Raw genomic sequence first — 12,249 nt, forward strand, 5'->3', positions numbered from 1 at the left:
AATTAATATGCAAAAATCGTGGAGCAAGTTTCTGTCTATTCTAGCAGCACATATATGGCATATTGCTTCTTTGAGACTTACCTCTACACAGATGTGCACTGGTTTATTTAAAATACTATAAATTATTCTAGGTACTTCTTTTTCCAGTTTAAAATAGTTTATGGATGTCAAATTATAATCACTTAGATACACTAAAATAATTTTGGTTGGAATCTTCATAAAAGTGCACATGTAGATTTTTGCACCAGTTTTATTTGCACCAATTAAAAAAAAGCCATACCTCTGATACATTTTTTTTAATGTAGAAAGGTATGTAAGGTATGTGAGGTATCCTGTTTCTTTTCAAACTACAGATGATTCATGGCTTGAACCAAAGAAGGACTGTCTTCTGAGAAGTATCACTTCTGAATAGTTATTTTGCAGTTCTGTCATTGCTATAGGAAAGTATTTCACATTTGCAGAGCAGACTATTTCTTGATGTAAGCAGAAGTTTACTTGATTTTTCTTTTCCTTCCTCCAGAAATTTAAAAGGAAGTTTATCCAAGGAAATGCCCATTTTCTGTATTGATCAGTGCAAAAACATTTATTTTTTTTTCCCCAGTGAATAATAATACACCTGTAAGAAGAGTTTTTGCACTATAGTGTCTTCCTTTATCTGCCTGTGTTCCAGTTTCCCTTTTCAGAAAGTTGTTATCCTCAGCGACCATTATCTATGTACTACTCTAGTCTTATTAATGAGACAGTACAGGCACTGTCTTATTTTGAAGAACATATAAATATTATCATTGGTTTACATGCCTTGGGCTCTTTCTGGGCATCTTTCCAGGGTCTACATAAGTGCTTTTAGGAAAAATGTACCATTTTGTTGTCCTTGTGTTATTACTACAGGATTTATCTTTAAGTGTTTGTTAAAGGCTTAAACTGTCCCTGAGCATAAATGTGACTTTTGGAGATAGGCTGTACTCCTGGCAATCTCCAGCTTTTATGTTTATCCACCCAAGAGGAGTGCTGTACATCTTTGCCTGCCACACACAATTGTTATATGTCATCACTCATTTTGTTTTATAGCTCCCCAAAGTGTGCCAAGTGATTTAGAGAAAAATTAGAAAGCTACAACCTGGACTTGGCCTGAAGTACAAGCCTGTTGCAAAGTATGAGATGAAGTAAGTGTTGCTGGCTTTGTAACAGCAACCTGTCTTCCATGGTTGCCCTGCCATTTGACAGTGACAAAACATGATCGGAATCAAAATGATAGTCCTTCTGCCTCAGCAATCTGTAAAGAGCAGGTTCTTCATCTCATATGAATTCTCACTCTGTTCATTTGTATCAGTAGCATAAGTCGGAATGCTTATTTAGGGTTATCTGTACAAGGATATGTTATAAAAGTTAATTGGATTTGCTTTTTTAAATGAGTGATTAAACTGCATTAAACACTGTGGAAGTCCTTAGTCAGCATTTTAGTGACCTTATTTCAAATTAATTCAGTTCTTTTCGAAAGTGAAATGTGTGTTTAAACATATTGATTATTACAGTTAATATCATCATAGAATCATAGAACGGCTTGGGTTGAAAAGGACCTTAAAGATCATCTAGTTTCACCCTCCCTGCCCTGGGCAGGGTTGCCAACCACTAGAGCAGGCTGCCCAGAGCCGCATCCAGACTGGCCTTGAATGCCTTCAGGGATGGGACATCCACAGCCTGTCTGGGCATCCTGTGCCAGTGCCTCACAACCCAATATGATTTATTTCATTGCAGAAAGCATTCCATGTCAAAGAAAGGGGTAGAATTTTAAGACCCTTCTAAGTTTCGGGAGATTTTTGTATAATTCTTTTTCTAGGAAAAGTAACTGTGTTTTGTGTTTATTTCTGAAAGCAATCCCGAAAGTTTCCTAAAGCAAACTGTACTTGTGCTGTAGGCTGAGACTGGGAATTGCCTAGATGGTGGAACAATCAACTATTCCGTACTTCACACAGTGGCCGGAGGCTGTGCTCTCATTTGCCATTTTTTTCCCCCATTCTGAACACAAGTGGCTGCTTCCTAGAGATATGTTCATGCTCTTTGTTTTCTGGGTTTTGTTGATTTGATTTTTTGAAGAGACTTATCTTTAATTGGTTACAGAAGTAAAAAATCTTCATGAACATGAATGAAATTTCAGAAGACAGAAATTCCTATTGGCATCATCTCTTGAATTTTGAGCAGCAGAAGAAATTACGTCTCTGCTATGCTTATGTTATCACACATTTCAAGAAGATCGAAGGATACTCAGAGCTAAAAAAGCACATTCTAAAAAGTGTTCTTACTTTTATCAGCTTGAGTTAACTAATTTTATAGTGTACACCATGGCTGAAGCTGGAGTTTGGGTTCCTGTGCTACTTCCATTTCTATATTTTTTTTAATATGTAGAAGTTTGAGTGAATTCAAGCCAAAGTACCATTGTTTAAACAAAAGCCTGTTTCCTGTCCATTGCTGGTTTACTGATTATGAGCCTGAACAGAAAATTTGTATTTCCTTTAAGAAAGGAGTGGCTGTCTTTGTAGAAACAGAAGATTCACTTGACAACATTTTCTACTCTGAGTTCAATTTCTTTCACTGTGCAATATTAATATTTTTAGGTAGAAATCTAAGTCTTAGTGGGGGAAGGCTTATTTTGTTGTCCATAAATTTCCATCCCTTTTTTTCCTGCTAGAAATTTCCTGCCACAAAATGAGATCTGCCATCTAATTCTCAATAATTTGTTGGTATTTTAGTCAGATTGATTTTCCATCACCCATAACAAAATCCTTTTGCTGTGAAATGTCAATAGAAAGAGTCTCCTAGTTTTGAAACTTTTATCTAAATATTTTGGGCAAAAGAAAGATGGGGAGAGTGAAGGGGTTCAGGATGGGTATATCTCATTGCTTCTCTTCAGCCATTTAGTAGTAAATTCGTCATCTGTCTTGTCTGTAAGTCAGCTTGGGAGAGTTGTGGGAGGTGAGGGGGCTAGACAGAGGGACGGGTAGAGAGCGGGGGAGAGAGAGAGACATCCAAAGGGAAGTGCATGTCTGTCACTGTTGGACAGGTGTTGAATGCAGTTGGAATGAAGTGCTGGAGGCACAACCTAGTGCCTGCCTTTCTGCAGAAACTGAAGAGGAGCTCTGATGACCAGCTTTGACTAGATACTTCACTGTTAGGTGATTAAAAGTGAGTCTTTCTTTCTGAAGATTACTCTAAGGAGTCTCAGCAAGGCCAAAACAAAAACTTGGTCTCCTGATTCTAATCCAGTGTCATCATTTCAAATATGCTCATCTATTCTGCCTTGCTTATTCTTCAGTGTAAACATATATATATATATACAGTGTAAGCATATATATATGTATATATACACATGTATACACACACACACACACACACACACACACACACACTTCCTCTGTATACTTATATACAAGCTACTGTTGCTATTTCACTCCCAGGACTCTTCTGCTAGATTGTGTGGTGCTTTTCCAATGTGTAAGCATTAGGCTTGGAATGAAAGAAACTGATTTTCGTTTCTGACCCAACCTCATATTCAAATTTATATTTTTTGGGGTTGAAAGGCTAATTCCATAATCCCACATAACCCTTTGGCCAATCCCATTTAAGATAGAAAATGGAGGCAGAAATTAATTGGTTTATATTATTAAAGTGAGCTACCACAATTCCTTGTTTGTATAGCAATCAGGAGTTGTTATCTCTATCCTTCAGCTTATTTTGCAAGCAGCTGCTAGTTTTTCACAGCCAGCAGGCCAAGATGGGCTGGAGAGAGCTTTGCACCAGCAGCCAGGAGCTTCTGAAGTCCTAGCAGTGAGTGTACCATGGATTTGCCACAGCCATGGCAAATCTGTTTTCATTTCTTTGTCTCTTTTGTTGCATTAAAATGAGGCTAAGGAAACACTCTAATGTATGTCTCAGAAGGGAATTGAGAGTTAATTAGTTAATTACTTAAAATGTACTTAATTTTGGTGTGCAGCGTATTGTATTTTGCTTAAGTTAATGCAGAAAAGCCATGGATGACCTATGCTGCATTAAAAATAGGCTGTCTTTCTCTGCCAGTATGAGCAGGAACAGATGATTTGCTTCACAAATTTGACCATGAGTTCAACAACAGCTGAAATTTCCAACCAGGGGAGAACTGGGTTTGGTGATTCAAACTAGGTCACAACTAATATATTTTTTTTTATGAGGAGGTGGGTCAAGTTTCATCCTTCACAACCTGTTTCCATCAGTGTTGTCCCAAAGACAGTATGAACTGTGCTGTCTTGAGCTCTGCAATGGTGGCAAGGTATCAGCTGAGAGAATGGAATGAAGCACTCATCTGTCTGGGTGTCTGTGAAACTCCTTTTTATTGGGCAGTGAGTTTACCCCTTCAATTCATGCTGTTGAATATGGGAGAAATAACCATCAGCTAAGGATTAAATGTAGATATGACCTCAGGAGTTATAATAGTAATCAAGCTGGACAATGCTTCGGTCGGGTATTTGATGCCAGATCTCCCTAACAGGAACAAAGAAGAGTAAGAGAAATTTCATGCAAAGTCTTTATCAAATACAGGCTTGGGGAAGACAGTAGCAAGTAACTGTATTCAAGATTTTATTGAACACTAAAGATGTGTTGTTTAGAACATAGAGTGGGCATTTGAATTGTATGCTGATGACAGCAAGAAGGACTGAGGTGCAGGAAATTTCCTGGGGCTTAAGGGTACCTAGGGCTGAATGGGCTCAGTTGCAGCCTGGGACCATTGATTCCAAGGACTTTTTAATCCCCAAGAAATACCTTGTCCATAATTGCTTATTGCTTTTGTTAACATGTAGGCTGAAAGTTTCATCTTCATTCTTAAAGATAAAATGTTTTTAAAAAAGAAAAACAAAACACAAAAATGTGACATGTTGAGTTTTATCTTTGTGTCAGAAAGCAAGGGTGCAGATTTCTTTAATTTGAAGAATATGGGAAATATCTATGGAACTACTATCCTGTATATTTCCTCGTCAGGACCCTTAATATCATCTTCCAGTATTTTTAAATGCAACTGTTATGCATTGTGCATCAGTTAAGAAAATCAGCAAATGATTAGCTGCTGTATCCATAGAAAAAGTCATCCACATCACACTTTCTATTGTTAAAACTCAGGATAAAAGGAAATGGGGAGAGGCAAGAATAGGATTACAGATCCCTCTCCTTCTAACCAAGTTTTAATGCAAGCCTCCAAGGCTGTTCCACAATCTACTTTCTTACTGTGTCTTTCCCATGTGTTTCTTTATCCCGTGGTTTTCTCTTCCATATCCCTAATCTTCTAAGGATAACTCCTTATGTCCACAGATCCTTTTCCTGTTCCCTCTCCACTTGGCATGGCAAACATGACAAATTCCCATAGGCTTTGTATGTTCAGGTTGGTCTGGCTGTGTGCAATGTAGACTGACCAGGTGGCTGATGCAACAAAAACAAGGCATAGAGTTATAACTGCCTTCTTCTCAAAGGAGTGGAATTTTGGCTCTTTCACTTCTAGCCAGCTCCTGATCTTCACAAAACCACTTGGAATATAATAACCTGGAGTCAAAGCCATGACTCAAATCTTGTGTGCTTTAGCTAATGTTTAAAAGTGATTTGGAAAGACTTACAAAAGAACAGATGTGTTAATAGAAGGCTTGATTATCATAAATCCCATTTCCTTGGGAAATTCAGGTTACATGAGGTTGGTTACTTAGGGTTCTTCTATGCAGATTACCAGGTGTTGTATCCACTTGGTTCTTGTATGCCAGGGAAATAAGGACTGCAATCGGAGTGGGAACACGATGGACTGGTGGGAATAAAAACGAAGCCATACTTGGCAATTGCTTGATTAGAACAGATAATTTTCTGAAAACCAGCTTCACACTGACCAAATAACATGCTTAGCTGGGTTTGTTTTTTCACTGTTACCATATGAGTCAGAGGCAAGAGTCTGCGCTTTCACTTTGATAAATAACTAGAGTACCAGTGAGTCAGCAATGGATGATGGTACAGTGGTATTCAGTTGAAGTAAAAGATGACAACTCTCAGGCTTGGGAGACAGAACAACAGATTATGTAAATTGAAAATTATTGTCTGGATTAATTACTTTGCTTGAATAACAAAAGCTGACCCACTAAATTATCTGCCACCCTAGTTACGGTTACTGTTTTGGGGAAATGCATTCATGTGACACTTTCCAATGAAAGTTAACATGAAGTCTAAACACTGCTTCAGTTACTATAATAGTGTTTGAGACAGAAACTGAGACTACTAAGGTTTCTCTCTCAAATGCTATTATAGTGACTGAAGTGGTGTAGTGCTCTTGTGAGCACTTCATTCCAGGTGAATTTCATCTATTGAAGTGGTTGAGGTGGGGTGTGGTTTTATGGGTTATGGGGTCATTCACTGCACTAGACTCTTTCTACTTACTGTTGAAATTATACATCTAGTTTAGGATTTCAGTATGTCAGTTTCAAAAAGGACTGAACAGAATCTCAAACTATTTTTTCATCTAGGGTGCAGAAATAATTATGCATTTCTTCTGGCACTCTCACAGCACAGAGGACAAAATAAAATTAGAGGACAAAGTTATATTTATGCTAGATGTTAACTATTCATGCATTGACTGGAATTCATTAACTGGACAAAAGGCCTGGAGGTATGTTTGCGGAAGTGGTTCAGAATTGTTTTTTAACTCAGTATGATTATTAATTCAATAAGAAATGAAGTACTTCCAGACTTGGTATTCCTGACATGGAGGATATGATTGAAAGCAAAGTATCAAATGAAGACAGAATCATAGAATGGAGACTCTATTTGGAACATGGTATAATGGCACTATGTTTAAAACTAACAAAAAGGAAAAAGTCAGAACAGCTAGCTTTATAAAGTGAAGCTTGGCTGGCAGAAGGTGAGGGTTGCATGAGTTACAGAGAAATGGTACAGGATATGGATGAAAGATAGGAAAGGAACAGATGATAAAACTACTTTTCCAGTTTTAAAATTTAATTAGTACATTATTGAAAACAGGATACTTGAAAAATTACAGAATTATAAAGTGGTTTGGGTTGGAAGAGACCTTTAAAGATCACCCAGTTCCAACTGGGAGTGGGACTGTATCAAAGGCTTTGTACAAATCAAGATATCTGACATAAGTTGATCTCCCCTTATCCACCCATTCCGTCACTCTGTCATAGCAGGCCACCAGGTCAGTCAGGCACAATGTGCTCTTAGTGAAGTTATGTTGGCTCTCCCCAGCCACTTTTCAGTCTTCCATATGCCTTAACACAATTTCCAGGAGAGTCTGCTCCATGATCTTACCAGGCACAAGAGGTAAAGCTGGAAGGTCTGTAGTTCCCCAGGTTCGCTTCTTAACCTTTTTAAAAAGTGGGTGTTAAGTCTCCTCTTTTACAGGCACTGGGGAGTAAGATAAGCTCTTATTCATCAAAATAGGATCTTCTTGTCTTCAGTGAGACTGGAAAGGCTTCAAAAGGAAAAGAAAAGTAGCCCTGCAGTACTGTGTCATAGGACTTTCCCATTTTTGTAACTTGAGCAGATATACTGAATGTTCAGTAAACGTTACTGATGTTGTGATGAGTTTTCAGTTCTTAGAGTGCCCATGACCCATAACTTGTGTTTTGCTGTGTGCTGCCTGCTTCTACTTCTGGTATTTAAAACTGGATTGTTACAAGCTTTATTTGTTTGGAAAAAAAAAATAATCAAATGTAGTACCGAAATAAAGTATGTCTGTCTAAAATTTGTGTTGTGTCTGCAAAGCCTTTCTGAAATTCATGTTTATATAAAATAAAGGTTTTGTTGAGAAGATTCCACTAATAGTTTAAAATGCTATCTGTAGCTTGAACTATTTTTTTTCCATGTTAGTTTTACTGCACTTGTCCAGCTTGTTCTTCAGTTTTAAATGCTCTACCTCTTCTTAGTTTAGGTATTCTCTTTTTCTTCCCAAACCTGCTGGAATGCATTAGGAGGGGCCTCAAAACTGATGCTGCGCTTTTTTTTTTTTTTTTTTTTTTTCTACTTCTGGGGTTCATATCGTGTGTGGCTCTCCTACGTAAACCCTGCTTTACTCTTATCCCTCGTTTTCAGGTCTGATTGCTGCTGATAGTTATCACTGTAAGTAACTCATGGACTCATTCCTGTGTCTATTATCCTTTCGAGCCTTGTTCATCTCTCAGATTTATCCTTGCTTGTTGGAACCTCTGTGCTAATTCAACCAAAGAAATGGTTACCAATCTGATTCAGTGGCTGCTGCTCAAGCTAGGTTCCCATACTGTTGCTATTGGTTTTCTCTGCATGGCTGCCTGTATTGCAGAACTGTTTTTTCAATACTGCACTTTGTCGTTCAAAACTCTTCTGTTCCAGATTCCCCAGCATGATCATCATTATCAGTACCCAGTGTGGATGGGTCTGGATCATTCTAAGATGTTGATAAGCTTCAGGCAGCTCTATGCAGTCCTGCCTGCACTTAGTCTCACAGTCAGAACAAGTAAATGCTACTTTCTTGCACTTGCACCCTCTCAAACATTTAGATTTCAGTTTTGCCTCTTAAAAACACATTCCAACAGAAATGGCTATGTGGAGTAACAGAAGGTGTGCAAAGAGGACCTAGCATTTGATCTAAAAGAAATGATGTAAATGTGAGCAAAGGGCTGTTTTTGTCTCCATCAGCCTTCTGACTTGCTTCTTTCCAGTTAGTGAGGTCAGCAGTGGACTCTCAGGATGCGAGTAGGGGGAGAGATTGCCAAGTTTTGGAAACTGATTATAAACGGAATGCTTTCACATATTAATATTAATGCACCCTGCCTACAAATAGCAAAAGAAGGTTAATTTTAGATGACTAAGTCCTATTCAGTGGAATACAGATCTGAAGAGGTGTTGTATAACTTAAGCATCAGAACAGATATGAAAAAATGAGTTTTGTGTCTGACCATTAGGCCAGGAAGTTTTATCATATTAAACCTGTAGGTTTTCATGAATGGCTGAAGGTACATGAATTCCTTCATCAGTTTCACAGCAGTTTCATATCCCTTCCTAATCAATTCCCTCATCAGTTTCACAGCAGTTTCAAATCTGTTGCAAGCAGATTTTAGTGAAGTTGGTTACTTTGCTATTAATTATTAAATGAGACTATATTATCCCTAATGGGCTACTGAGCCACAATTCCATCACCAAAAAATGTTTTGGCTTCCATTTCAACCATGCTAATAATAGTCTCACCTGTCTTGTTGCGTGCTACAATTACTGTAGTGTTTTACTTGCTGATTACTCTAGAGGCAACAAAACCTATTTTTGTAGCATTGTGGCATTGTGGTAGAATAGATACAGTAGCAGTACAATTTTTTTTTTTTTTTTTTTTTTTTTTTTTTTTTTACTGCCTTTTCAATGCCATCACATGAAATCTATTAAGTGCTTACAGTGGAAAAAAAATGACATATTCATATGTCTCAGTGACTCAGCGGCAGGTGTATTGATTTCATGGAAAAAATCTAATTTTTAATCCTGCAAACTGAGTTTTGATTGTGATCATTAACTGTATTCTTGACTTCCCTATTATCTCCATAATTAATAAAGAAAACATTTTGAAGTGAATACACTGCGCTTTGTTCTTTTTGTCACCTACGAAATTGTTCTGACAGCCTCCTATCTTCTCCACGAAAGGTAATTCTGAATTGATTGTGAGACTATAATTAGAAGAGGCAAACCTTACATTGATTTCCAGAACCCCTGCTGAATAAACAGGATTTACAATTAACCAACCAACCAACAACAACAACAAAACAACTATGCTTTTTAAAATTTGAGACTCAACAAATTTGATACCGAAATCAGTGAAAGAGTAAATAAAGAACTCCAAATCACCTTGTAGATTTTTAGAATACTTTAGTTGTTTTAGCACCAATTCTGATCCAAAAAAAGAAATATTTAAGTTTGAATGTGTTTTAGTTCAACTGTGTGACTGACTATCTTGACAAAAGGCAAGTGGTAATCTTGGTAGTTATCTGAATTTGTCAAAGCAGAAACAAGAACTCCAAGAGCTCTTTCTTCATGAAGTTGTTTCATGCTAAACTTCAAATCACATATTCTGAATTGGTCTCATATATTTCAATAAATTAAAAGGATTTTTTTTTCTTTAATAAGCTGATTACCTTTAAACAAGGGATCAATCAATATTGTTAATAGTAGAATCCTTGCAATACAACTACTTAATCATACCCATTTTCACATAACGATGCATCTACATGCAGTTTGTTTAATAAGACCTTTTCCCTGTCTGCTAGATTAAACAGTAGCTGAGTAACAGCTTTGTCAGAGGAAAAGCACTTTTCAATTGCTATTTCTTCAGAAGCTTCCCTTCCACTAAGGATTAGGAGGCTGAACTCTGAACAGCAATGAATTAGATAAAAATTTGGAAAGGGCACTGCATGGTGGTAGAGTTTGCTACTGCATGTGTAGTAGCAAACTAAAAACCTTTCTAGTTTTAATTTTCTTAACAAAGAACATAAAGATCACAAGAGTATCATAAGGACTGTGTTGAATTCTCTGTGAATGGGTGAATAACTCTATTTGCTCTTCTGTTATTAGAATTTGCTAATCTTTACGTAGTCATGATGTAGAAGGAATTGCTCCCACAGGGCATTCACAAAATATAGATTAATTTTTATTTTACGCAGCCAACTCACCTTGATAAAACCTTCTTCTTCTTCCGGTGATTTCATCAGAGAGAGTAAAGTCATTAAGGGCAAAAAGCAACACTTTTTCAGGATTTTAAAAATTCTCTGTCAACTAATCAAAAAGAGAAAAAGGAAGAAGATTTTAATTAAATTTAGGTGCATCATAACCAACTTTACAGGACCTATTACACTTTTTTAAGAGTGTGAACAGCTTCCATTAGAGTGACTGTGAGAATATCCTATAGTTGCGTTTGCCAAAGTCTTAGCTCAGAAGACATGTCAGACTGTCTTGTGACCTCTCAACATAGCAACATGCATCAAGACCATAAACTCTACTCTTCTATACAGTTTTGCAGGCTTGCTTAGAAGACACACTACAGCTTCAAGGTTTTCAAAAAACTGGGAATGTAAACTGATAGCAATTTCTCCTCCATAGGATTATAGATTATGGATTGTAAAACTGTTCCCATGGTAGGTTATTACTATGCTTTCATTGTGAAGGGTTCAAAAACTGTTCTGCTTTATAACCGTGTGATATATCACACAGTTACAGCCATATATTTTTATTGTCAGCACCATGTGCAGTTTGCCTGTGACATTATTTCAGATAGAGTTAGATTCAAATAAATTATTCCAGGTAGTGAGCTTTTTTATTATTATTATTTTATTTTTATTCCAGCAAGCTGGAATATAATAAATTAGTGTAATTTACACAACAAAGCAAGAGTGATGAAAGATGGTTAAAGCAGGAAAACTAGCCAATGGGAAAGTACATACAAAATAATTCAAGACAGCAACAAGACACAAAAAATGACTTTACAAATGTTCCTTTCATCACCCACCATTTCTAATTTTTGGCCAGTTTCTTTCTTAACTGGCATCATATAAGCAACTTTTCCTCCAGTTAAGCTGTATTGGCTCTTCAGTACTTTGGATGAATGAGATGGGTCAGCTTTCTATGTCAATGGGAAAACAATGAGATTTTAATCGTTGAATCTTCATTGCTGATAATAAGGAAAGAAGAACGAAGAGCATGTGTGTTTTTCAGATTCCAGATCTATAGTTGTTGATAGTTACTCAACTCATATTCTAACTTCTAAAGTATAACTGCATAGTTATCTGTGAAATCCTGATTTATCTTCCTTCCTTTTTATTACATTAAGGCCATTCCTACCTTGAAGATCCTGCATAATAATGTCACTTCTTTGTATTTCCTCTCTTCAGCTGTTAAATTTTTCTTTTTCTGTTGACAAAGCAGATCTGGTTGTGAAATATTACTTCTCCCAAACTAGGAATGCTTTTTTGAGGTTATCTATCAACCTACAGTCTCTTCTCATTCAAATACATCACTAAAAGTTATTTCCATTCTTAAAGAAAGTCAACCAACTAACAGTGAGTGGGAAACACTGAACAGTCACTCCATATAACAAAAAGATTTGTATAAGCAAAAAATTGTTTTGGTCATTCCCCCCTCCCTCCCCATTCCCTTTCCTTACTGTCTTGCTTTTAGAGTAGTAATCACTATGAATTCTTTACAGAGGTTACAGCGAGCAAC

Source organism: Anas platyrhynchos, chromosome 1 (genome assembly GCF_047663525.1).
Source record: "Anas platyrhynchos isolate ZD024472 breed Pekin duck chromosome 1, IASCAAS_PekinDuck_T2T, whole genome shotgun sequence".
Taxonomy (NCBI): domain Eukaryota; kingdom Metazoa; phylum Chordata; class Aves; order Anseriformes; family Anatidae; genus Anas; species Anas platyrhynchos.